Below are 27,631 nucleotides of genomic sequence, written 5' to 3'. Positions count from 1 at the left end.
CCCTCACGGCCCATCCTCGCGGTGCTCCTGGGGGTCCGGGAGCTGCCCTTGGCGGGGCGGGGGCCGTGGCCTGCTCCGACTTCAACCCTGGGCAGGACCCGGAGAGGCATGGGGACGACAGCAAGGAGCTGAAGGGGCGGCTGCTGGGGCCTCGGGGCTGTGCGGCGTCCAGGCTGGCCTGCGTCGGGCCGCCCTCCCTGCAGGCCCTCGGGCCTCACTGTGGGCGACGCGGGTCTGGTCTCCAGCCGGCAGAGGCTGCAGGCAACGTGCCCTCGTGGAGCAGCTCCCTGGCTCTCGGGCTGTTCCCGGTGGCCTCTCTGCACTCTCCCTTTTTAGCCCTACAAATACTACTGCGATAAGACAAATACACCAATTAAAGGAGACAGGGTTGCCCAATTACACAGAACTCGGGCACCCTCGCCAGCATCGACCGAGGCACGGGCCGCTCCCAGGTGTTCCAACCGACAAGCCTGCAGGTGCGGCCTCTCCTGCAGACGCTGCGGCTGACGGAGGGCCCGGAAGGTCGGCCCAACCACAGGTGCAGCCCCGCCTGCTCTCTGGCACCTCTGGCCCCCACTGCCCTGCCTGCCTGAGGCCTGGCGGCAGGAGCGGGGAGGGGGCATCTCCAGGCCTTCAGGGCCCCTCTGCCCAGCCTCCAGACCAGCAGATGCGGGGCCGGCCCTAGCGGGGAGCTGCCTACCCTGTCGCCCCCGGATGTGAGTCTGAGCGCTGAGAGGGCCCCACAGTGGCCCTTCATTCCAGAGGAAGTGACTGTCCCCTTTGCTTTGATGGTCCAGCTGAAGAAGGGAGTCACGAACCGTATCCTTTGTCAAACAGGCCTGTGAGTTTTCTGTAGGTTTGTAGGTCTGCAGACACCTACTCCCGCTCGGAGCCCGGAGCACTGCGTCTGGGGGCCTGCAGACAGAGGTGTTGGTCCCAGCGCCGGCCTGGCCCGTGTGAGGGACCGGACTTGGCCGAGGGCGTCTGGGCAGGTCCGGGGGAGCCAGCCACCCAGCGGGTAGGAGGGCTCCCTCCAAGTCCCCTACTCCTGGGGACACAGTGTGGACACGAGACAGATGACAGAAAAGCGATTTACAATTTGGCTGTTCTCTTTCCAATTAAACCGCGACATTAGTTAATATGCAGGGTCGGGAAGCTCAGGCGGAGATAATGTGTAGATAGCTCCATAAAACTCCTCCAGGAACAAATAATTTTGCACAAATTTGCAAACAGCACGGTTTTTGAAAATAACCATAATCTTTCTAACAGCCCCACTGCCGATTATGCATTTTTCCTTCATGATAATTTAATGACGATCTAATTTACCTATTGTTGTCGGGCCTTGGGTGCAGCCAACATGATTGTCCAATTTAGTCCAAAATCTAGCCTGATGGTGTTACTTCATACTGACCAAGGGTTTACAAATTGAGTTTTTCCCCTCGTCGTGCTGGACGGTGAACTCCGCTCACGAGTCCGTTTGCGCATGTCCAGCCGACTCGGCCCCGGCCTGCCCATCTGAGCGCGCCGACCAGGCTTCAGCAGCCCCAGAAAGCGCATGCACAGGTTGAAGTGCACGGTCTGGGAAACGCTGGGTCCAGGGAGGGGCGGACATGAGGGGCCTGCTGTCAGGAGACAGCCAAGGGCAGGCCAGGCACACTGAACAAGAGCTGACCAGGCCGGGAGGGGGGTGGTGTGCCAACAATGCCCAGAGGCCTTAGTCAGCCCTTCTGTAAAGGGGCCACCAGGGGCCCTGTCCCGGCTCTTGGCAAGGGTCCAAAGGCAGCATTCCTGTGAGGGACCCGATACCAGCCTGTCACTGGTGCAGAGACCCTACCCAGCAAAGCCTGGCCATGTGGCCTTCCTGGGCACTGCCACTGTGTGAAGTGACTTAGTTTTTTTCTCTGTTTGCTTGTTGGATGCCTGTCTCCCTTCTAGAATGTCAGTGCTCAGGCGGGTGGGTGTCTGCTTTGCGCGCAGTCTGGCCCAGTGCTCGGCGGAGAGCACGGGTAGGTGCTGCATGGCTTCTGTCTTACCACTTTGTCACTGTTGGGCACCGTGCCCACAGGGCAGCGCCCGGACTCTGGTCGCCAGTGCTGCTTCCCCATCATGATGCCCTCTTCCAGGCTCGCGGCGGTTTGCCAAGGGAATGGAGCAGGAGGGCACCCTGAGGGCTGGGACCACATGTGGATCCCAGGGATGGCATTACCCTGGCGGGACGGGCCCTGCGCTGACCCAGCCACCAAGCTTTGGGCGGTCATGGAGTAAGTGGGCAGATGGTCGGATGGCTGGGACGTGAGATGATGCTGGCTCTGGGTTTGGTAGACAGGTGGGCGTGTGGAAGGCTGGTGTAGGGGTGTATGTGGGTGGGTGGCCTGGTGCGCTGCTGATGAATAACGGTGAGTGGATGGATGATTGCTGGCTGGGTGGGTGTGAGGGTAGGCAGATGGATATTTGGGTGGGTAGATGACCCTGTGTGGGGGGTTGTGATTCCGTGGGCAAGTGGGTGAATAGGTGGGCTGTGGAGGGTTTGATGAGTGGGCTGGTATATGGTTGGTGGACGAGTGAGCGAGTGGAGGTAGATCTGTGGTTGGATGAGCGCTAGATTAGAAGTGGGCCAACTAAAGGAAGGAACAGTGCAGGGGCCAGGCACACGCGCTCACTGATGGTGCATGGACGGGTCCGTGGGTGCATGCGTGATCAGGCGGCCTTCTGGGGGAGCTCGTGGACGGTAGTTTAGCAGATGATGGATGGGAGGGCGTGCCCAGTGGGAGCTGGGTGGGGGCTTTTCCAGATGCCCGTTACCCGGAGCCCTTCTTGGCCCTCTCCACAGCAGGGCAGAGGACACTTGGACCTGGAGCTGCAGCTTCGTTCACCTTGTCGCAGCATCGGGGGAAATACTTGGAAACAAAATCAGAAGGGAGAGTTGTCAGGTGAGGCTGAGCGCTCAGGCAGTAGGGGCACTTGGAGGAGGCCCACCCAACCCCCCAGCACATGTGGCCCTGGGGGGCCAGCTGCAGGGGTGGGTGGGACAGAAGTAGGCAGTCAGGGGGTGGTGTGGTCTCGGAGGCCCTGAGGCCCGATTGCTGGAGGGGGGTCTGGGTCGGGAGCAGGGTGGGTCTGGGGTCTGGTCTGGGCCAGGGAGAGGCCTGGCAGCTGGGGGAGGGGGCTTGCCCAGGGAAGGGAGGGCTTCCTGGAGGAGGAGATGCCGGGCATCAATGCAGATGGAAGTTGGAGGGCTGTGGTCAGGGAGGGCGCCACGTGGACCGCAGATCCCGCGCGAGAGGGACCGGTGGAGAAGCAGGCTACACACTTCGACTGGTCACCTGCGGCCTCACCCGGGGCTCTCTCCTGGCAGCAGCCTCCCGGCCATGCAGGGACGTTTGCAAACCGTGCTCCCGCCTGGCTACCCTCACCCCGTCCTGGTCCTGCCTCCCTGCCCCAAGGCCCTGGGGTCCTGCCTGCAGGCCGGCCTGGCCCTCCAGGGTGAGGGGCAGGAGGCCTTCCTTACCTGGGCGTGGGGTGGGGTGGGCGTCCAGAGAGGAAAACTTACAGGCTGGGCGTCCGTCCTTGACACTCGGACGCCTTAGTGCAGGCACTAACCCTCGCCTGGGGGCCTCTTAGGGCCCAGTCCTCAGACCAGTGGCTGAGAGCGTTTGCAGACGCTCTCACCTCAGCTCCCCCTGCCCCGCCGCGTGGGGGGCTCCGTGCCCACCAGCCTGACCCGGGTCTTCCAGGCGCTTCCCCCCCGGCCCCCCCAGAGCCCCTGCCCTGAACCACTTCCTCCTGCTCAAAAACCTACACTTTCCTGCTATTTGTGCTGCTTTTAATCCATAGGAAGTGAATTTTCTACTCATATATTAGTTTATTTTATATTTTCAAATTGATTCGACTACACATTGATTTCCTGTTGTGGGTATTGTGTCCCGAGCGAGGATTATGCGTGTAGAAGTAGGGGCTTGCGGCTCATAAAGGTTGCTCTGTGCTGGAGAGCTCTTATCTTGAAAAGGGAGAGTCCAATTTTATTGAAACAGCTAAAATCCCACTTAATTGAATTTTTTTCCCTCTAAGATGTACAAGCTTAGAGACTTTTGCTTTCCAATTCAACGCAGACTCTGTGGTGTTTAAATTTCCAAACCCATAAAGACCTTTATGAAAAAGACCCTGCAAATATCGTATTTCTGAGCCAGCGCCCTGCCGCGCAGCACCAGGTGGGAGCGGTGATCACAAAATCAATATTCTGTAGAACATCTTTGGATCGCGCACCTTTCATGCCTATTTAACGCAGCCCTGCGGAAAAGGCTCCTGCCGGCCCCCCTCGTGCTGTGCCCTCAAAGGCCTGGACAGCCCGCCACGGAGCCCAGAGGCTTGGCCGGGACACCCCTGGCCCCGGATTGAGCCAGCGAGGGGCACCTGATGAACGCACATGTCCACACTGTGCTCCCTCTGCACCCGGCCCGGGCTCCCCCGGACCCCCTTGCAGTGGCCTGGTCAGGCGGTCCTCGTCCCACTAGGAGTGGCCCTGGCGTCTGGCTCCCAGCCCATTTCCCCTTGCCTCCCGCCACCTGCAGGGAGGAGAGGAAGTACAGACAGGCGGACGGCCGCCCTGAGCTCTGCAGCTGTCAGACCAAGTTGTTTGGAGAGCAGCCTCCATCCCCAGGCCTGGCTACCGGGGCTGGTCACACCCAGGGCAGGTGTGCAGTGAGCATGTGTGCGGGCCCTGGGTGCCTGGAAGGACCCTTCTGCACCTGCTGTCCTCCCATCCTGCCCTGGACCTGAACCCCCGGCTTCCAGCCACAGGTGAGTGCTGCAGATGGGGGCTGGGACGTCTGCTGGGTGAGTCTGGGGGAGCCTCTGCCTGGGGGCGTCTGCTGGGTGAGTCCGGGGGACCTTCTATTCTGCGGAGGCCACACCCTCAAACAATTCTCATCCCTGGCCACCTCCTGGCCCAGCGGCCCAGCCCGGAGGCCACCCGCATGAGCTGACCACAGTGTGCTCACATTCGTGAGCTCACTCTCCCACACGCTCTGCTCACACAAGATCTGCCTTCCCACCAGACGCCTTTGTCCCACTCAGACCACAGCTGACCCTCCTGCGTCCCCTCCTGACCCCCACCCACCTCTACCAACCTAGGGCCTGAGCACCTGGGGGCCGGGTGGGGCCGGGTAGGGGGACCTCGGGGGCTCAGAGAAGCTCCCCCCGGCCTTGGAGTTTCAGGAGCTCAGTGCAGCCATGCCCCTTGGGCACACCTCCATTCCCAACCCCACCCCCGGGTTCCCCATCCCCATGCTGCTGGACACGCGCAGGGAAGGAGAGGTGCTGGCCCCGGAGCTGGGGCCTAGGCCTGCCTCACCTCTGCTGCCCTGCTCCCAGCCTCAGTGTCCCCAACAGCACAGGGGCCCGCACTGCACTTCTGTGCCCCTCTGGATTGGTCTCAAGTCCAGCTGGGGCAGAGGGGCTCTGGGCTGCCTGCCCCAGGGCCTCCCCTTGGGGCCGCCCTGGCTGAGCCGGAGAAGGCCCCCTGCGGCTGGGGCCCTCAGCCCATGGATGCCCTGCCTGCCTCCTGGCCTGGACTTGCCCCCTGCTGTCCACAGCGTTCAGGTGGGGCCCTTGGGGCAGTCCCGCCCCCCAGGAGCTGGGAGGCCGGTGCAGGGCGGTGGGCCTCTCCCGGGGATGCTGCAGTGGGGCTCACACTTGGCCGGGCTCGACTGTTCTCGGCCCCTCTTCACACACAGCTGTGCCCACACAGTTTAACGGCGCTCTGGACCAGGGGCTACTCTGCATCTCTATCCCGTGATACAGAGAGGAAAAACAAAGCGGTCCTCGGTCCTCATGAGGCCCCCGCCCGCCCCGCTCCTTAGCACACCCCGGCGCTGCTGTCCGTAATTATTTCCTCAGCTCACTGGAGCTTCCAGAGAGTTCTCTGAGCCGGCGACGTGGCTGCGGGCTCAGGATGGTGCTGAGCGGGGATGGTGGTGGGGGGCGCTGGGACCCCGCTCCTGGAGGCCCGGGGTTGGGGCCAGGGCGCCCACCAGACTCCCGAGCGAGCCCACTGGGTGGGAGACGGTTTGCCGCAGAATGCCTCAGCGTCCCCAGGTCGGGCCTAGCTTGCACACCTTGCCCTCTGGCCTCGGGGAAGGCGCTGGGAGCAGAGATGCCCGGGGAGGCTCTGGACTTGCTCGGCGGTGAGTTCCTTTCATTCCTGCTGCAGGTGTCTCCTTGGTGCTCTCGGGGACTCTGCCCGAGATGCCTTCGGCACTGGGGGACACAGGAAGGTCACGCGGGCAGAGCGGCCACGCCTGGGGCCGGTGGAGCTCAGAGCAGAGGTCGTCAGCTCGGGTTGCTGCTGGGCCAGTGGCCTGGGGCCTGGCCGTCCCGTGGGTGGCCCAGGTGCTCCTTCTCCCCGGCAAACCCCCCGCTGCCTCTCCTTCCCTTCTTGTTCTCCCCGAAACACTTCTGTTGGAACTTCCTCCCCACCCAGCAGCCGCCCCCAGCTCGTCGCTGTCCTCCGCTGTCGGGGCCCGGCTGCCACGCGGGCCCTGGGCCTCCCTGTGCAGCTCACCCCCTCCTGAGGCTGGGTTCCTGCAGGCTGGGCCTCAAGTTCTCGTGGGGCCTGTCCCTGGCCTTGGCTTCCACAGGGAGGGCGCCCCCCAGCCCCAGGCCCAGGAGAAGGTGACACACAGTGAGGACCACAGGGACCGGGGCTGGGGGCTCCGCCCACCCCTCAGGCCTGGGTGTGCCCCTCAGGCTTTCTGCAGCCGTGGGCCTCATTGGCGGTCAGCCAGTGGCCTGCCTGGTCCCCGAGGGCGGGGGGAGTCCTGGCTCTGCCCCTGCCAGCCAGTGGGGAGTTTGGTGAAGGGAAGTAGAGCCCATTGGCTCCTGTAGTGGCCAGCCCAGGAAGACGCTGGTCCTCACTCCACTCCTGCCTCTCAGGCTCCAGCCTGCAGCCCCAGCCCCTCCCCACGCCCCGCACCCTAGACCTCACCTGATGGGGAGATTTGGGGGCGCCCCTGAGCTGGGGGCACAGCATCCTGGGAGCAGGAGGGTCCCCCAGGAGCTGGCTCCGGCCCGTTCTCCCCCAGAACCACACGTCCAGCAGGGGCAGCGCTGGGGCAGCCACCCCGAGCCCCTGCCCCGCACACCCATCTTCGCTGCCACCTCGGACGAGCGAGGCCCCACCGGCCAGGCGGGCACAGTGCATTTTAACAGTGGAGTGTGATTCCAGAGCCATGGAAGAGAAAGGGAGAAGCCTATGAATTATTACAAACGCGCTCAATCTCCGCGGCCGCGCGGCCAGCCCAGCCTGGAAAGCCTTTTCTTCTCGTGTTTAAGTTAGCGTGGAAGATGAAATAGTCACAGAGACGCACTGGCCACTCGAACCTGTTATTGCTGGCTCGGAGTGCCTATAAATACTTTTCTGATTTATAACCTCGCTCTGCTTTATAAATGGAAAACCAGAGATGCCTTCAAGAGCAGCTTTTGAAGCCCGTGCTTTTCTGCATGTCCACTCGCACACGTGAATGCCAACACCCGGGAGGCGCCCCCCGCCGTTCCCCCTGCAGTCTGTGGGCGCCGGGCCTCCACCTGGGCCTGGGTCAAGTTTGGATTCTGTGCGTGTTGGCCCAGGACGAGGGGGTCCCAGATGGGGGGGCGTTCAGGGCTAAAAGTGGAGTGAGGTGTTCACCCTGACTCTCCGGGAAGCGCTCTGTTTTGGGAAGAAGGCAGGTGCACAGACATCTATGGGATGGTCCTAGCCCTGCATGGGCTTGTGCCCCACAGGGAAAGCTAATGTCCAAGCCCCCAGCCCCTGCCCAATCCCAGCTTCCCAACATCCCCGATCGCTGCCGATGACAGGGTGCTCATGCCCAGCGGCCCCCTGAGGCACTCACCTGGGCCAGGTGGCCCGGAGCTTTCCCTGAAAGACAGGCAGTGACAGCCCCAGGGCCACGTGTAGGTGGGCAGGAACATTCGGTTCACCTGCGGTGTCCCGGCCGGTGCCCGGCACAGGGAGAGCTCAGGAAACGTCAGCCACTGACGACACATATTATAGTAACCTGGTGTGTCGGGGAAACTGAGTCTCAGGAAGGCTAAGCCACTTGTCCCGAGTCCCGCGGGGACTGTGAGCAGGGCGGGCACTGCCCCAGGACGCGGCCTGCATGGTCGTTCCCTCACGCGGGCCGTGGTAGTGTCAGGACATCACACATCACTGAGCGCCACCAAGGCCACCAGGCCCCTCCCCCGGGGCAGTTCTGGACGCCATCAGAGGATTTGCCGGAAACCGTGTTTGGGGTTAAAGAAAAGGCGTTGGAAGGAAGCACTAGGGGTTGGATTTGCTCTGTGAATTTTTGAATCATCTAGAGAATATGAGCTTCTTGATGAAAAGCACGATTCTGCGTTATGAACCAGAAAGTCATGGGCGATCAGACCAGCGAGCCGGGCTGCAGCACTTCCGTAATGTCCCGGCTGCTTCCAGGCAGATGACCCGGTAAACAGGCCGTCCACCCTGGAGAGCCCCTGGGCGTGGTTCTGGCTGGCACACCAGGCCCCGCCCCCGGCCCCCACATCTGCAAGGGAACTCAAGGGACGGACAGCCTGGAGCGGGGCATGTTTGGTCCTGGAGACAATTTCATCCCGAGTGGGATCAACCTTGGCCGTGGAGGGCTGAGCCCGGCTGCCCGCTGTCTGCACCTCGAGGCCACTCTGCTCCCACGTAAATCCCCATTCCCCGCATGCCACGCAGCACGCACCACACACAGCTCCCTTGGCGGGGCCGGCGCTGGAGAAGTTTCTTGAACAGGAGGTAAAATTGTGACCTCCCGGCCAAACAGAATACTCACTCACAAGCGTGTAGATTGGCCAAAGGGAACTGTTCTGGGGCCTGGGCTCATGGTGGAAAAACAGCCCCCACCAGAGCCGAGGGTCTCACCAGCAGACCTGGGCAGAACCCACTGGCAGCACCCATGGCTGTGGGCAGCCAGCAGCCCCAAGAGGGCATCTGGGAGGCCAGCCCTGCAGGGGCATGGGGGGCCACACAGTCCCAGGGAAACCCGCCCCGAGGCAAGGGTCCCCCCTGCGCCCGCCCCCAGCCCAGGCCCTCACCCTCAACACCCTCTTCCCGTGGTCCAAACGAAAACTAATCATGTTCCAAAACTGGCGGTCCCGGCCCAAGGAGCTCTACATGCACGCGGTGATCGTTGGCGACGGGCCGCAGGGCGGCTGCCCCAGCCCAGCACGGCTGTCAGCATCGAGTACATACCTGGACGGCTGTCCGCTCGGGGCCATCTCCACACCCCAGCATTTCCTGTGTGGGATGAAGGGGCCATAAAACTTACTTCTGTTGGTTACACACCATTCTGCCAGCATCGCAAACTGCCAGGGGTCACCAGCGTGGAGGTGCTTGCGGCCAGGCCCCCTGGGGGCCGGTCAGAGTGAGTGGCTGTGTGTGTGACCAGCCAGGTCGCTTTCCAGGGCCACCTGCTTGTTCTGGGGTAGCGTTTTCCATGAAACGTGGGGGAGTTTCTTTGACCAAAGCCCGTCCATCCTAAGACAGGTGTAAGCCAAGGGCCCCTCAGTCCAACCAGAGTCAGCAAAACAGGGGGGTTCCAAAGTGATGGTGCTCGACTTGCGGAGCAGGGAGGGGCTGGTGCTGCCCCGGGGTGGGGGTGGGCAGCTGGAGAAGCTTACTCAGAGGGTGTATAGGCCAGATGCTGACATGGTGGACACTCAGGTCTCTTGGGCTCCCAGAGGGAGCCCAGGGGTCCCACCTGGGCCTCGAGGGGAGGTGAGGGGGCCCCAAGCCATGGGTCGTCTGGAAGCACGGGCACCCAGCCACCACCACGCTCTGTACTTGAGCCCTAACAGCAGCTCTGGGCCCGAGCAGCCCGGGGGCCCCAGCTGGCAGATGCATGGAGCGTGTGGTCCATGCGTGCAGAAGCGCGGCATGCCGCCGTGCGAGGGAGCGAGCCACGCCACACCTGCCCTGTGGACAAACCTCGGAGCTGCCTGTCCGTGAGAGAAGCCAGCACAAAGGCTGCTTCCAGGCGGCATCCAGAGCAGCAACCACGGCGACAGACTCGAGGGGTGGTGGCCGCGGCCAGAGTGGGCACTGACTGCTGGTGGCGGGCATGGTGGGCCTAGGGGCCAGGTGGCACCACCTTGCAAAAGGGCTCAGTCCACTGAAATGCACAGTTTAAAATAGTTCATTTTAGTTCTCTGAATTTCACTTGAATTAACAAAATAAGTAAAATGAATAACTTGGACTGGAGACCATGAAAACAGGAAAGAGGTGACAGGGAGGGAAGGGGGATGAGCCAGTATCACTGGGAGGTTGCTGAGCCGCCTGCAGTTTCCCCTGGGTTTGCAGGGAGGCTGGGCTGGAGATGCGGCTACTTGGGGACTTGCTCTGGGCTCAGGTGCCTCTCAAGGGGCAGGGCCCCAGGCTGAGGCCGTCAGCAGGCCTGGGGCTGCCCCATGGGGCCCTGGGTGTCCTCCGGGGGTTGGCACCCCCTTGGGATCAGAGTCGGACAGCCTTTAATTGTGTCTTCTCCTGGACAAGGGGGCCAGGAGCTGAGAGGAGAGGAGTCTCTGGGGGGAGGACTCCCGGCCCAGCCGCCTTCCCCAGCACCACTCCCAGGTGACCAGGCGTCGCACCCGTGGGAGACGCAGTCGGGGCCTCAGCGGCCCTGGACCCAGGTCTGGCAAGCGGGAGCACGGCCGCTCAGTCAGGGAACTGTGGCCCCCACACTGCAAACCCAGAGACCCCCAGTGTCCTGGGGGTTGCACCCTCTGTGTTTCAGAGGGCACAGATGGATCTCAGGGCTACCAGCCTCATGAAAAACACATAGGAAGGGCCCCAAGTCAGTCTGGGTTGTGGGAGCCGGGCTGTGCGGCCCTCCTCCAGGCCTTGGTGGTGGGAACGCGGGGTGGCTGGGGCTTTCAGGACCCAGGGGGAGCCCCACAACCACCACAAAGCCCGGGCAGGGGGGTCTTGCTGGCATCAGGGACCTGCCCCTGAGCCCACATCTGCCCCTCGCCCTCATCACTGTCATTGCAGGGACAATGTGGTCCCTTCGTTCTGGGTCGGGGCTGAGGACAGATGCCCCCAGCCCTCGACCTGTGGCGGATGCCTCCCCGTGATATTGGCCCAGAGGGGGAGCGGGAGGCCTGTGACTCAAGTTTCCTCCTCTGGAAATGTGGGTTAGTGTATGGTCCCTCCTTGGCGTGGTTCTGTGGCTACAGGAGAGGCATGAGACTGAGCGGGCGGCGCAGCCCGCGCGAGGCAGCAGGGACCCCAGTGGCGGGTCAGGGGTCGCGACCCAGGGGGCGGACGAGCAGGCGGCAGAGCCAGGCCCCGTGTCGGCGCCCGCCCACTGAGCTCTGCGGGGACCCCTGTGAGGTAATGGCCCGCACTGAAGCTTTCCTGGGCCCCGTGGCCACACGGCCCTCCCCAGGGTCCGCGTCGCGTGATGGAGCGCTGACGGGAGTAACCCGGGCTGAGCTAATCGAAGCTGAAAAGGCGGAATCAGCGCGCGTCGGATCCTCTTGCCGCCTTCATCAATCCAGCTAACTGGGTTTGAGCGCGCGCCCGGCAAGTGTTCGGCAAAGGGAATTAATATGTAGGACATCTGAGGCCTGGCGCGGCTGCAGGGCCGCCAGTGGGCACGGGGCCAGGCGGCCCAGGGCCCCAACCCCCGGCCTGGGGAGGCCGCCGCCGGCCCGGCCTCCCCACCCACAATTCAATTACGTGGGGCTGCTGCATATGCAGGCAGCGGCGGGCGGGTGCCTCAAGACAAAGGTGTCCGCATTTACCCCATCATAAGCTTCATTTGGAGGAGGTTTGAAAACAATTCCCCGTCACATTTGTCCCTGTCAGATCACATTATTCACAAATGAAGTTCACAAAGTATCAATTCAATTTCAATGAGCCGCGTTGCAGGGCTCGGCGGGGTTTGGCCCAGCCCCGCTGGGGGGGCTGCGGACACCAAGGCCGTCAGAGGTAATCAAAGGCAGGCGGCCACGCTAGCACTTTCCATTTCACCCCTTTTGTGCACATCTGTTCCTGGATAATCCCATTTTCTACACTTCCAAATCACTGAAGACGGCCGCGGAGGGGTGGGGCCCGCGGGAGGGGGCCGCACGTCTGTCCGTCTGTCGGTCCGAGCCACAGCCAAGTGGGGGTGCGGTGGACAAGCCCGCTCCAGGGCCCTGCCCTCCGGGGTCCGGGCCCAGCGCTGCCTCAGGGGGCCGGGCCTGGGTCCCTGCACCAGGGGGTCTGCAGCCTGGGCCCCCCAGCACGCCCACACAGCTCAGAGGGGTGGGACCCTGACCCTGTTCAGGAAGCTCGTTGGGGGGGGGGGCTTCTAGGAGCTTCCTGCCTCCAAGGCAGCCCATCCCCCCACACCTTTCTCCACCCCTCAGGGGCCCCCTCCCCTCCGACCAGAGGCCTGTCTGGCCCCCTCCTTGGTTGGGGCTGAGGGGCTCTCTGAGGCAGAGCCCTGTGTGCGGGTCTCAGGCTGCCCCCTGGCCTCCGATGGCAAACGGGTCGTGGGCACCCCCAGCATAGACCTGCCCCAGATGGGACACGGCAGAGAAAACCTTCCCAGTGTCCAGGCCTCTCCCTTCTGCTGTGTAGCCTCCTGCTTCACCCCAGACTTCTCCTGGCCACTGGACCCGTGCATCCCAACACCAGGCCTATCTCCTGCCCCTTCACTGCCTCTGAAGAGGTGGGTGGCCCCTCCCCACCAGCGCAAGCATCAGGGCGGGGGGCGGGCAGGGTGGTGGAGGGGCCCTGGTCATGCCGGCCTTGGCTCAGCGTGTCCGCATGTCAGGTCAGACCCTGCCCTCCCACAGCCCCATCAGCTGAAGCTACGTGTGGCAGGAGAGGCGACAGCACCCACAACCCCGTGTGACCCACCAGCCAGCCACCTCACCATGCCTCCGGGCCTGGGTCTCCCCACTTGTGAAGTCAGCTCTTCCCTGGTCCGGGCCTCGCAAAGACTGCTGACCCCACATGAGTCCTAGGGGGCTGTGGAAGCCGGTATCGGAAACCCGGGCAGGATGTAGAACCAAGAGTTGAGAGCCGTGGGGCAGAGTGGGCGGCGGGCCCCCATCCCCTGACTGCAGCAGCCAAGCTGGCTGCCTGTGGCCTGGCCCCTGGGATGGGGTGCACACCGTGGGGCTGCCCTGGGCTGTTGGCTGGAGGCCGCTCCCCCAGACCCAGACATGCAGGGAAGGAAGGAGGGGTTGTGGTCCGCCCTGGTGTAGCCATCCATGGGCTCGTACCCGCAGCTGGGCTGCTTTTGTGGGTGCAGGGCAGCTGTGGGCCTACATGTGGGGCGTGTATGGGGGATGTGCACACGCAGGGAGACAAACACAAGCCGTGTGTGTGCCGTGTGCACCTGCAGTGGGTCTGTGGTCCTGTGCTGCTTGGGGCACGAGCTCCCCTTAGGCCCCACCACATTCTGCTTTCTCTGCATTCTCCTCCTGCCGGGGCAAGGCCTGGCTTCCTGCTGCAAAAACCTCCGGCACCTCCAGACTCTGCCAGCGAGGATGGGGTCAGGTGCCTGTGGACGTGGGCCTCTGGGGGCGTGGGGAGCGCCCATGCCTGAGCCGTCCTGTTGCCCTGTGATGAGGCTGAGCCTCCGAAATGGAAGAAAGTTGCCATTTCATAGCACTCACTTGTATTTTTAAATGAATAAACTTCATTTTCTTAGAGCAGTTTGAGGGTGAGAGCAACACTGAGAGGGAGGTTCAGAGAGAGATCTCCCATGCGCCCCCGTCCCCCCACTCTCCACATCCGCACCAGGACGGGACATCTGTGACGGTGGACGGGCCTCCACGGACACGTCATCACCACCCAGAGTCCACAGATGACCGCAGGGCCCCCCCCTGGTGGTGCACATTCTGTGGGTTTGGACAAGGGCATCAGGACAGGTGCCCACCACCGCAGTGCCACCCAGAGTTGCTCCCCGGCCCCCACATCCCCCGTGCTCCACCTGCTCACCCTCCTCCCCCCAAACCGACAACCGCCGATCTTGGTGCTGTCTCCGTGGTTCTGCCTTTTCTGGGATGTCCCACAGCCGGAATCCTATTGTGTCTTTCCCTCAGTAATGTGCATTTAAGGGTCCTCCGTGTCTTTTCACAGCTTGGGCGCTCGTTTCTCGCGAGCATGAGTAATAGTCCATTGTCCGGGTGCAGCACGGTTAATTTACCCACTCACACACTGAAGGACGTCTTGGTTGTTTCCAGGTTTTGGCGATTATGAATGAAGCTGCTATAAACATCCGTGTACAGGTTTTGGTGTGGACATAAGGTTTCAGTTAATGCGGGTGAACACCACGGAGCATGATTGCTGGACCGCATGGTGACAGCAGGCTTGGTTCTGTGAAAACCGGTGTCTCCCAGTGTCCCTGTCCTGTGATGAGCCCGGGCCTTGGAAACGGGAGAAACCCAGCATCTCCTAGTGTGTGCCGCAAAAGTGAAGCTCACTTAGTTGCTATGAGCCCCCGGGAGAGCCTGGGACCCGAGCCTGCCACCCCACCCTCACTGCCCCCAGCACCAGCTGGCTCCCAAGAGGGGGGCCCAGCCTGCCTGCCCCGAGCGGATGTGGGGGTGCTTTGTCCTGGGTGGCCGCCCCACTGACCATCTGGGCCAGACTGTACCTGGTCCTCAGCTCTCTGGATCTATTGATCGCAGGGCCAGAGCATGCTATAAAATGGGGTGATCATGATAGGATTTAAAGTTAGGGCAGCTGAAGGCACTGGAACACAGAGCGAGGGTCTGGCAGTTTCATTCACTGCTGCAAAATCGCGCGGCCCTAGCACAGCGGTCTCTGCCAGGCCCAGGACCTCGGGCCGTCGAGCGCTCCACCTGTCATCTCTCCCCACAAACAGAAGGATGTGTCTTCAAACCAGAGGTGCTCACAGCAAGGCCAAACACGCGGGTGGCCTCCAGCCCCATGCACACACTCACACATGTACACACTTGCACACACATGCAAGGGGTGCACACACATGTGTGCCCGAGCACGTGTGCATGTGTGCCCCCTCACGCACATGCACGCTGCCTGGGGCCATGCAGGTGGGGAAGCTTTCTTGTCCTGCCTCAGGGGGAGCCCCGGGGCCCATGCAGCTGATGCACACGTGCCTGGGTTCCCACAGGAACACCTCACAGACTCATGCCGCCACCCCAGAGGCTGGCCCAGGTCCCTCGCAGCCCGTGCTCCCTGGTGGAGGTGCTGGGAGGCCTCCTGGCACCCCAGGGTCCTCAAAACCATCACAGGGGCTCACCAGCCCTGAGAACAGTCCATCCTTCTGTCAAATGCCTTCTTCGGCACCCGGCCTCATGCCTGGCCTGGGGCCCACGCGGGGGCCCTCAGTACCCACCCAGGGACAATGATGGGACAGTCCAGGGACAGGCCCGAAGTGAGAGGCTCAGCCATCAGCAGCGGGGACCCCCAGGAGGAAGCTGAGAAAAGCTGGGTCCGGGAGCCTTCTCGGAAGAGGTGGTCCAGAGCTGGTCCTGAAGGCCTAGCCACCCGCACGACTCAGTGCCTCCAGCTGGGCGGTTTGCGAGGCCTGAAGCCTCCTCCTCTGTGGGGAGCAGGGGTCCAGGGGCCCCCCATCCCCGCCCACCGAGTGCGGGGCACATTCTGGAGAGTCTGGGTGCCTCAGCCCCGTGAGGCTTGCTTTACTGGTTCCCATGGGGCAGTGGGGGCTGCTGGGCCCCTAGTGCCTCTGGGCCAAGAAGCATCCAGAGCCCAGGAGCTGTCCAGGCACCAGCCAGGGGTATGGCTCTCCCAGCCCGTACATCAGCCGGACACCGGGAACATAGAGATGTATCGAATTCAGCTTAGCAACCCAGGCATGAATGCCCGTCCTTTAAAGAGAAACTTATCTGTAATTAAAATCATGCACAAGTTTTAGAAAGAGTCTGTTTACAACTGGGAAGAAAGCTGATTGTGGAAATGAATAGGCCTCCGTTGGGGCTGGGAGGGTTTAATTCAGGAATAAATCCCCCACAGGAGGTGCCTCGCTGGGGCTCTTTTCCCCTGTGCCTTTGGGGGGCTGGCGACGGCGTGACTGCGGTCGTGGTTGACGCGGCCCTTATCGAGCCGTGATCATAGGCATGAGGGCTGGGCCGCGGGCTCCCGGGTGGCTGGAGAGCTCCCTGCAAACCCTGCTCCTCCACGCATCAGCAATAAATTAGCCCAGTTAAAATCAGCAGGACGCGCGCATTCCAAGTTTATGCTTCCCTGTGAGCAGATGGTGGCTCGGCACGTGCGAAGCAGGTGGCATCAATCACCAGCCTCGGAGTTTGGGGGACGGTCACACCGGTCCTCACGGAGGAGCTGCCGCCTGCACGTGGTGGCAATAAGAACATGATTGATGCTGGCCAGGGGGCTGGCCGCCGCGGCCGGGGTGATTTAGGAGGATTGTGGCGGCTGCCGCCGTTAATTGGGAGAGCGGCGGATGGATAATTTGGGGCACCTGAACGCAGAGCCCGGCCCGCACTATATTTGCATAATCCTCCCCGCTATGCTGGTCCCAGTAGACAACACTGGACAGAATCGACTGTTTTTCTGGGTATTGATTGCAATTAAGAGAAGGAATATGAGCTGGAAGATGGGGGGCTTCCAGGCAGGAACACTTGCTGGGTCTTGCTGGCGCCTCTAGCCTTCTTCCTCCTGCCCACCCCCACCCCAATGAGGTAGAGCCCTCTACCAAGACCCCTCTATAGGGAACAAGCCCGCCCAAACGTTCCTGACAGACCCTTGGCTATCTGCCCTCTCTGTGGCCCACTTTAGGCAGGGTGGCCTGGGGGTAGGGACCACAATGGCACATAAGGTCACTGCCCCATGGAGGGGGGGGGCCAGAACCCTGCTCCCCAGCTTCTACTTTAGGTCTCCCGCCCGCAGGCATGGGGTGGGGATTTCTTGAGAACAACTCAGTGCGGGAGGACCTGCTCCCTCCAGTGGGGACACACAGGCTTGTCCACGCGACCAGGGGACAGCAGGTCCTCAGAGCCCGCGTGGGGGCATGCAGGGGGGCATGCGGGTGGGGGGGGCCACATGGGACACAGGGTGGGTCCCCCAGGCAGGCCGCGAGGGCCTGGCCAAGAACGACAGCTGGGCCATAGCCGAGCTGCGGGTGGGGGGGGCCACATGGGACACAGGGTGCGTCCCCCAGGCAGGCCGCGAGGGCCTGGCCAAGAACGACAGCTGGGCCATAGCCGAGCTGCGGATGGAGCGAGGGGAAGCCCCAGGAAGGCCGCACCCACCAGGCAGGTTCTTCCTGCATTTGGTGGCCGGCTGCACCTGGGCAGTGGGATCTCAATGGGTAGAGAGGGTGGTGTGAGCAGAGCTGCCCCGGAAGACCAGGGCCTCCATCACTAAGCGCACCAGGGCTGGCTTGTACCGGGGCTGCTTGGGGCAGCCCCCTGCCTGCCTGGCCCCGTCTCAGACCTTTGTTCCTGACCCTCCAGCCTCTGGCTTTCTCCCTGGACTCCCACTGACCCTCAGAGCCCGGTCCTGCCCATTGCTCAGCCGCCACTGACCCCCTGCCCCACCAGGAGGGACCAGCCTGCTGCTGCTGGTGTCCAGGGGCCGGTCCTCCCCTCCACTCCAGGGAGCAGTGTAAACAGCAAGACCACAGGGGGTGGGGTGCAGGTAGGACAAACCGCAAGTGCCCCAGCTTGCCCCGGGGCCCTGCTGGAACCTCTCCAACACCCCAGCCACATCCGGGATTCCTCGACCTTCTTTCCCACCATCTGACTCGCCAGGGCTCGAGCTCCCTGAGGAGGGTCACAAACAGTGAGTGTGGGGCTTCCTATGACCCAAAGCTTGGCACAGGCAGGGTGGGGTCGAAGAAGAAAATGTGGGGGATGATCTCCACGGCCCGGAGGGAGTAAATAATTTCTTCCACCTTTTTTTTTTTTTTTAAGATTCATTCATTTATTTTTAGAGAAACACAGAGAAAGAGAGCCAGCATGCGAGCAGGGGGGATGCACAGAGGGAGAGGGAGACGAAGACTCCCCACTGAGCAGGGAACCCGATGCAGGACTCGATCCCATGACTCATGGGACCATAACCTGAGCCGAAAGCAAGAGCCGGACACTTAGCTGACTGAGCCCCTGGGGCACCGCTGATGTCTTAAACAGGGTCCCAGAAGCAGCAACCCCTGAGGAGAACACACTGAGAAACAGCCACGTCAGATGCGAGCTCTTCAGGGAGATGGGCCGGGAGGGCAGATGCCTCACACCTTCGCAGAGACACACAACCCAACACAGAAGGAGCAAAGGCAAGAGCTAGGCTTCTCGAGGGGGGAAAGGGGTGGTGAGTGGGCAGCAACGTCCAGGTCGAGGACGTAGAGTGTCCTGGGCTTGTGGCAATGGTGACACGGAGCTCGGCTGTGGGACTCGTGTGCCCGACGACCAGGAAACCTCCAAAGCCGGGCTCCCTAACTTTTTATTGCTAATCATGACTTTTTGTAAAATGAAATAGTTCTCCCCCTCCGTGTTACCTGTTTGTGGCTTGTCTTCCTCTGGCTTCCCTGCTGAGCCCTGGAAGCTGCCGCTTCTCCGGCTCTCGGGCAGGGCTTAGAGCCCAGGGTCTGAGGGCCGTGGGTGCCTGTTGCTGGAGGGTAGTGTGCACTCTGGGCGCTGCAGTGCACGATCCAGGAGCTATCTGTGTGTGTGCACGTGCGTGCAAACCCACACACTCAAAGAACATTAGTGGGGCAAGTGACAAAATCTGAAGGTCTGTAGGTTAGATGACATTTTATTATGCCAACTTCTTGACTTTGATCGTTATACTGTAGTTATGTAAAAGACTGCCCTTGTTTTCAGGAAGTACCACTGAAGGATTTAGAGGGACAATGTGTCTGTAACTAACTTTCAAATGACTCGGAGCAGGGTAAATACATTCATATATGAGAGAGAGGAAGCACATTTTTCATCCCAGGTGAAATTAATAATAATAAAAATACTTAAGACTGGTTGTGTTTTTAATGATATTTTCAGTAGGAACTGGGTGCTCGGTAAACTGATACCTATATGGAAAAAGCTAGAATTAACCCCATGCAAAAAAAATCTTCATGGTCTCAGGATAAGAAAATATCTCTTAAATAGTTCAACATTAGGTACTAATTGTAAACAAATTTTAGAAATTCAAAGCTTTTCTTCATCAAAAGCACCACTGAGACTACAGGAGAAGATATTTGCACACATGTCGTTATCAAAGGGCTGTATAATCACAACACATAAAAAATTGTTACAAGAAAACGCCAATAAGCACTTCACAAAAGTGGACAGTAATGGACAAGAAACACACAAAAAGTGTGCTGTGCGTCATTTGTGAGAGGAACTGGCACATTAAAGCCTCATGAGACAGCACTACATACCCGGGGCGTGGGGAGTGCCGCACAGAAAAAGACCAGGGAGCACCAGGGGGGCAAGGACTGGAGCAGAGACGTGCTGGTCAACGTTCAAGGAGCCCCTCTCCAGGGCAGAAGGAGCCCTGACTTGCAGTGCTGGCCAATGTCAATGGAGTAAATAATCCCCACGTGGCTGATGGCCAGTGGCTGGTGCCGCTTCACATCTCAGCAGAGCTGAGAAAGATGTGTGCAAGGAGCTCTTGTGAGCCTCTGTGAGCCGGCCCCCGCCAGCGCCTGGGGGAAGCTGGGACTCCCGCACGCAGCTGGTGGCTGTGTGAATTGGTAGAGGTGGGCTGGAAAATGATTTGGCAATATCTACAGAAGCCCAAAATATGGCACACCTCAAAATTCCACCCCCAGATGCATCCCCAAACAGAAACACACACATATGTTCACCGAAAGATATGTACAAGAATGTCATTAGCAGTGCTCTTCTGGAATAGCACCAAACTCGAAAATACCCAGATGGCCGCCAACAGTAGGATGTTGTATATCCACACAATGAAATAGTCTACAAATGAGACGAATAGCCTGCCGCTACACGTAGCACCACAAATGAGCTTCCTGAACACAGTGTTGATCAAGGCAGCCAGACAAAAAAATACTCACTGCATGGTTCCTCTATGTGAGGTTCCAAGCAGGCAGAGTGAATTTGTGGAGTTTGAAGTCAGGATGATGGGCCTTTCCATCCAGTGGCAGCCATCAGCTCAAAGGTCCTCAAACAGGTCCATCCAGGATCTGTGGAGGAAGAAGCAGTCCAACATAATGCACTTTCTTTACTCAGGGAGCCAGCTCTCTGCGCTCCATGGGGCCCCCTGCCCAACCCGGCCCAATAAAGTACACAGACTGGGGTACAAGACCAAGCAAGGCTATGTCACCTATCAGATTCATGTGTGTCATGGTGGTTGCAAACACACAGTTCCTAAGGGTACAACCTACAGTGAGCCTGTCCATCACGGTGCTAACCGGCTCAAGTTTGCCCGAAGCCTACAGTCTATTGCAGAGGAGTGAGCTGGACGCCACCACAGGGCTCTGAGAGTCTTGCATTCTTACTGGGTTGGCAAGGACTCCACATACCAATTCTTTGAGGTCATCCTCATTGATCCATTCCATGAATCTATCAGAAGGAATCCTGACACCCAGGGGATCACCAAACCAGTCCACAAGCACAGGGAGATGCAAGGTCTGACATCTGCAGACCACGAGAACATGGCCTTGGAACAGGTCCCAAGTTTACCACACTATTGGTGATTCTTGCCGTGTGGCATGGAGAAGATGCAGTACTCTCTAGCTCTACCATTACCACTAATATTAGTAATGTTTGTAAAATTCTTACCTAGTAAACAATTTAGGACAGTCAAAAAAAAAAAAAAAGAAAAGGATGAAGATAATGGTTATCTCTGGGGAGAACAGAAGTGCCTGGGAGGTGGCACCAGGTGGGCTGGTGATACTCATATTTCTTGACCTGGAGGTGGACACATGAATTTCATTTTGTGACAGTTGGGTGGTACATTCATGTTCTATGCACTTTTCTGCATGTGTACAATGGTTAGATTTTAAAGCATGTGAAAGATCATGAAGATTTTTATACACTAAAAAAGAAGAATCCAAAAAAGAAATTAAGAAAACAATCTTATCTATAATAACATCAAAATGAATAAAATACTTAGGAATAAACTTAACCAAGGAAGTGAAAGATTTTTACATTGAAAATAACAAAGTTTTGAAAAGCAGCAGCACCAGATCCAGGATGGCGGCCAGCAGGAGGCTGATGAAGGAGCTTGAAGAAATCCGCAAATGTGGAATGAAAAACTTCTGTTAACATCCAGGTTGATGAAGCTAATTTATTGACTTGGCAAGGGCTTATTGTTCCTGACAACCCTCCATATGATAAGGGGGCCTTCAGAATCGAAATCAACTTTCCAGCAGAGTACCCATTCAAACCACCGAAGATCACATTTAAAACAAAGATCTATCACCCGAACATCGACGAAAAGGGGCAGGTCTGTCTGCCAGTAATTAGTGCTGAAAACTGGAAGCCAGCAACCAAAACCGACCAAGTAATCCAGTCCCTCATAGCACTGGTGAACGACCCCCAGCCCGAGCACCCACTTCGGGCTGACCTAGCTGAAGAATACTCTAAGGACCGTAAAAAATTCTGTAAGAATGCTGAAGAGTTTACAAAGAAATACGGGGAGAAACGACCTGTGGACTAAACTCTGCCGCGACTGATTCCAGCGAGTGTGAGCGGAGACCCCGCAAAGCAGGACTCTGGAAAATTGACACGTGCAGCTGCCTGGCGTTTGCTTGTGGCAGTTACTAACTTTCTACAGTTTTCTTAATCAAAAGCGGTCTAGGTAACCTGTAAAGAAAGGATTAAAAATTTAAGATGTAAAAAAAAAAAAAGAAAATAACAAAGCTTTACTGAAAGAAATTAACGAAGACATAATGGAAAGACATCCCATGTTCATGGACTGGAAGATGTAATATTAAGATGACAGTACTACCAAAAGCAATCTATAGATTAAATGCAATTTGTATCAAAATCTCAACAAGGCATTTGGCAAAAATAGAACAATCCATCCTAAAATTTATATGGAATCTCAATGGTTAAAACAATCTTGAGATTTTGGAAGAACAAAGCAGGAAAACTCAGAGTTGCTAAATTCAAAACTGACTATAAAGCTACACTAATCAAAATAGTGTGGTGCTGGCATCAAGACAGATATAGAGACAAATGGAATAGAATAGGGAGCCCAGATATAAACCTTCATATATGTGGTCAAATGACTTTCAACAAGGGAAAAGGAAAGGACAGTCTTCCAACAGATGGTGCTGGAACTGCACAGAAACTGTGCATCCCCATGCAAAAGAATGACATCAGAGCCCTACCTCACACCATACACAAAAACTAACTCAAAATAGATCAGAAACCTAAAGTAGGAGCTAAAGTATAAAACTATTGGAGGTAAACATAGGGGGAAAACTTCATGACTTTGGATCTGGCAATCATTTCTTTGATATGACACCAAAAGCACATGCAAGAAAAAAAATAAATTGGATTTAATCAAAATAAAAAACTTGTGTGCATCAAAGGATGCAATCCACAGGGTGGAAAGGCAGCCCACAGAGCAGGAGAAAAGATTTGCAAATCATTTATCTGATAAGGGACTAATATCCAGAATACGTAGAGAACTTCTAAAACTCCACAACAACAACAACAACAAAACCCCAAAAACAACCTGATTAAAAACGGTCAAAGGACTTGAACAGGCATTTCTTCAAGGATTATTTACAGATGGCCAACAAGCCACGAAAAGATGCTCACACCACTAAGCATTAGAGAAATGCAAATCAAAACCATGATCAGATACCACCAGCCTTTAGCATGGCTACTGTCAAACAAGACAAAACACCAAAATTCCACGTGTTGGCGAGGATGTAGGGAAACTGCAACTCTATGCGCTGTTGGTGGGAACGCAAGCTGGTGCAGCCGCTGTGGAAACAGCGTGGAGTTTCCTCACCAAACTGAAGAGAGAATTACCATACGACCCAGCTATTCCATGTCTGGTATCTCCAGAAGAATTGGAACCAGGGATTGAAGAGATGCCCGCACCCCATGTTCACAGCAGCATTAGCCGCAACAGTTAAAATGTGGGAGCAAACCAAGTGTCCATCAGTGGATGAATGGTAAGCAAAAGGTGGTCCATCCATGCAAGGGAATGTTATTCAGCCTAGGGGGAAGGACATCCTTCCACCTGCCACCCTGTGGGTGAATCTTGAGGACACAATGCTCAGGGAAATGAGCCAGTTGCAAAAAGACAAATACTGGCCATCCCACTCCTGTGAAGTATCACAGGAGTGGTCAGATTCACAGAGACAGAAAGGATGGAGATGGGGCTGGGGGAGCAGAAGGGGAGTGGTGTTTAATGGGGACGGAGTTTCAGATTCTGGGATGGATGGCAGTGACTCCCAACAATGTGCATGTACTTAACACCACTGAGCTCTACACATAAATGGTGAAGATGCTAAGTTTATGGTGTGTCTATTTTACCACGAAAAAGAAATATGAAAACAAACATGAAGAGGGTGTGTCAGTCTGGGTCCAGCCAGGAGAAAGACACCACCCAGGGTCAAACAGGGAAGTTTAACGTGCAGAATTACTAACGTCGAAAAGGAGTTAACTGTAAGAGGGAAGGAGCTCTGGTTTCCTCGGCCCTGGTCTGGCTGGGTCAGACCTGGCCTGGGGTCTCAGGGCCAGCAGCATTCTGCGATGGCGTGGCAGGGAGCAGGTGGTCAGCCATGGGCGGCACCACAGGTGGGCTGCTGGAGCAGGCGGGAGGCCTTTGGGTGCTGGTTTCCATGTTAAGAGGGAGAAAATCTTCCCATCAGTGGGGCAGGAAGGAAGCACAGGATATGCATCACCTCCAAGTGTGTGAGCAGAGCAGGATGGGCGACCCGCGCAGGGCCACGCAGGGCCACGCAGGGCCACACAGCGCCACACAGCTGGCTCCCGGATGTACAAGGCACTGCTTCCCGTGTGAGAGCAGCAAGTCCAGCCACGGTCCAGGCCTGGGACGGAGCCCTGGCCTGGGGACATGCTATCTCGTGGGGCAGAGTACGACCCAGAAGCAGGGTGCTGGGGAGGCCTGTGGGTCAGCCTGGGGCCTACCTGGTCACCTACCAGTGTGGCTGCCTCTTCCACGAAAGGGTAAGAGTTACTCTTTTGCTCTTGACTTCAATGATTAGAGAAATCTGTGCCGAAACATAAATTTGAAAACAGGGTGCAAAGTGGGGACACCAGACTTCTAGGTCACAAAGGGCGTGGGGCGGGTGGGGGCCAGCCAGGCCACTGTCAGGACAGAGGGCCAGAATCAGCCTCTCTGCTGGCAGGACCGGGCAGGCGGGAGTGCGCAGGGACCACCCCACTTCTAGGGGCTCTGAGCCCCTTTGAGAACTGGCTTCAGGCGTCTACTGCAAGGACGTGGGCCGAGCACCTGCTCCTGGGGAGAGCTCAGCTTGAGGGGAGGCGCAGCAGGGAGGAGGCTGTGGGGGGCCGTGGGGGGCTGGGGGCAGGGCTCTCCCTGCTGGGAGGAAGCCCACCCCATGCTGCGTGTGACTCCCTCCCCTGAAGGACGGGGCAGGAGGGCTGGCTGACTTGCTAAACGGGCTCAGAAAAGGTGATGCAGCCTCCTCCAGCTGGCGCTCTGGATGCCGCCCCAGAGCCAGCCGCCATGCTGGGAGGAGCGCAGGCCACGTGCAGGGGCCGTGGCCCAGCCGAGTCCCAGCCCCACACGAACCCCTGGCACCGCACCAAGGGGCCTCCAGCGACTGTGGTCACAGCCTTCCAGCTGCCCAGGGGCACTAGAGGCGCTGGACCCTGCCCACGGCGTGGGCTCTCTGGCAGAACAGACATCATCGTGGTTCCCACGTGCAGGGTTTTGGGTGCGCTGGGGAGGCCTGCCTCCCGGTGCTGCGGACCCCAGACAGACGGCACCATCCCTGCCCTGCGATGGCAAGCCCAACACAGCTGAGGGCCCCCCCAGGTGGTGCAGGACGGGAGGGATTCCCCGGGCACGACAGCCTGGTGATAAACAGGGGGACTGGCTGTCATTTTTCACTGCAGACCAGGGCGGGGAGACACGCACCGCGTCACGCAGGGACGGCTGCTGGCCGTCCATCACTGGGCATCCAGCCACGCCCGGCCCCCACTGCCCTCCACTGCAACTTCTGATGACCTTGTGACTAGAGCAGGGGGGCCAGCTGCTGGTCTGAGTGGCAGACACTGGGGCCGGGGGCGTCAGGCTGGCCTGTCTGCCCCAGGCCCCTGGGGTCCAGACCTGCAGCCTCCTCACACAGCCCACACCAGCTTCCTACCCAACCTCGACCTCCCTTTCACACTGTCCCCCAATCCCATGCCCTGCCCCCATTTGCGACCCTGTCTATTGCCAAATCTCACCACCCTCCAGGTCCCCTGCTGTCACTCCCTCCTCCAGGAAGCCCTCCTGGTGGTCTCCCACCCACGCTCAGTCCACGCCGCCCTGCAGCCGCTTCTGCCCGCGGGCCCACAAACTGGGCGCACAGTAGGGACTTTGGGGGGCCTCAGCCATCCGGAGCACATTCTGGGACTGGTGCTGGACCCGTGTTAACTTTTAATTTAAAGTCTCTAGGCAAAGCACAATGGACTTTTGACATACAAATATTAAAAATTAAATTTCCCGAGTTCATTATCTGATAATTAGAACCAAATAACATCTTAACTGAGAGGCCAGCCCCACACAGATCAAGTCAGTTCCATTTAAGATTCCATTAGACCAGTGTCGGAGCGGTAAGTAATGGACCATAAAATTTAATTTGGAAATGATCTCGCGCCGTGATGGAGCGATAGTGCTCACAAAGGAGGCGGGCAGCCGCGCGGCCGGCCGGGCTCTGGGCGAGCCGGCGGAATTCAAAAGGAAGCCGCTGCTATTGCCCAGGAGAACATGTGTTCAGCGCTTTCTTCTCCTTTCTAGGGCCCTGTGGTATTTAAAAGTCAGAATTGACCAGTGTAGCGCCGTGTAATTACAAAGATCCCCTTATCGGAGTCTATTTGCAGGCACAGAAAGGGAAGGCCGACCCTGGCGACGCGCAGCTCATTTGCATGCGCGGTAATCCGCGGCCGCAGTCACTCTGGGATTCAATGCACTTGGGCCGTCCTGCCCGTCTGCCAGCCACCGCGGGCCTGGGCTGCGGCCTTCGGCAACAAGGAGTTCATGTGGAACGAACAGTTTCGAACCCTCTAGAGAGAGGGCTCCCCCCAGCCCTGCTGGGCCTCGCCTGGACCCCCCCCCCCCACAGGTCGGGGAGGAAAGAGGCCTCTTGAACTGAATGAAATTCAGATTTGCCCAGCATCCCACGGACCCACAACAGCCACTCCAAACGGGACCCAGTCACGGGCGGGGGCGGGGGGCTCGGCTGCCTGGCCTCACCCTCCCTGCCCTCAGCATGCGGGATGCAAGGTCAGCAGGCAGGAGACCCGCCCCTCGGGCCCCACCCCCAGGCACCTGCTTGGCACCCATTTCACCCGAAACATCACCCCGCTGTCCAGTCCCCTCCATGGGTCTCTCCTGTGACCACCAGTCCCCACCTCTCAGCTCTGTCCTAAAGCAGAACCTTCTAGAAGGCCCCAATCCAGGAGTATGGAACCGGGAGTCCGGTGCTGCCCGTTGTTCACTGAGCCCTCCCGTCCCAGCCAGGCAGGTGGCTGCTTCCATGCAATCTGTGCTTCTGGGAGCCATGGGCAGCACGGAGGGAGGGCCCTGAACTGGGCCGTGGGGCTGGCAGAGGGGCACTGCGCCGACCAGCAGGAGTCCTGCACCTGCAGGGCATCAGAGGGAGGCCTCAGGGCCCACGTCACTAGGAGACAGCAGGGCTACTGCTCCCCAACTCCAAGGACAAGACAAAACATAGCTGTGCGCTTTCGACATGGGGCCCTCCATGCTGCTGAGGGCTTCCCAGAACCGGAGGCGGCCCCAAGGCCCCACTCCTTCACAGGGGCCAAGCCCCGCCCCCCTGCACAAACCCTAGCAGCAGGGAGCAGCCCGGCCCAGCAGATCCTGGTGCCCAGCCCTGGGACCCTGGGGGCTGTGACCTTGGGCTTCACTTTCTCTCTGCACAGATGACATGGCCACACTCTTTGCAAAAACCCCTCCTCAGTTTCCAGGAGCCAGGAGTTCTGGGCCGGCTCTCCCTGGAGATGCAGAGTAGCTGCCCCTCCTGCCATCCCCTTCAGCGTTCTGGCCTCTGCTCTCTGTTCTAACACATACCACCTCTTGGCAACCCCCATCCCACCCCCACCCCCAAAATGATCTCTGGGGCCTGCGGGTAAAAGCAAGCAGCCCCAGGCAGGACACAGGGCAGAGAAGAGCCTTCCAACCCTCGCGCTGAACCATTCATTTTATTCTGCACACATTCTTAAGCACCCTGGGGATCTGTTTTTCTGTCCATCAGAAACCAGGGCCGAAGCGGGAGAGGTTGCATTCCCAGCGACCCCGGCCATGGTGGGAAGTGGCCACCAGGGACCCGTGAGGCTTCCCGATGCCCAGCAGTATGAGGTCGGCAGCTTGGGGGCCAGCAGCTTGCAGCTGTCAGCCAGTGCAGAGAGGGGGGCAATGGGGCAGGAACACGTCCGTGGGGGCTCGCGGCCTCGGGGACCCACCAGCACC

The 27,631-nt window shown here is 58.9% G+C and overlaps 2 pseudogenes; both read left to right on the top strand.

Moving 5' to 3' along the window:
* The first annotated feature begins 20,099 nt into the window (after positions 1 to 20,099).
* On the top strand, positions 20,100 to 20,736 carry LOC112835838 (large ribosomal subunit protein eL15-like; annotated as a pseudogene).
* Positions 20,737 to 21,177: 441 nt separating this feature from the next.
* LOC112835796 (ubiquitin-conjugating enzyme E2 L3 pseudogene) lies at positions 21,178 to 21,698 on the top strand (annotated as a pseudogene).
* Positions 21,699 to 27,631: the final 5,933 nt, after the last annotated feature.

Source organism: Callorhinus ursinus, unplaced genomic scaffold, assembly GCF_003265705.2.
Source record: "Callorhinus ursinus isolate GAN/ISIS: 27379988/994484 unplaced genomic scaffold, GSC_fseal_2.0 scaffold4, whole genome shotgun sequence".
NCBI classification, from domain to species: domain Eukaryota; kingdom Metazoa; phylum Chordata; class Mammalia; order Carnivora; family Otariidae; genus Callorhinus; species Callorhinus ursinus.
This window is presented reverse-complemented; position numbering and strand designations above follow the sequence as displayed.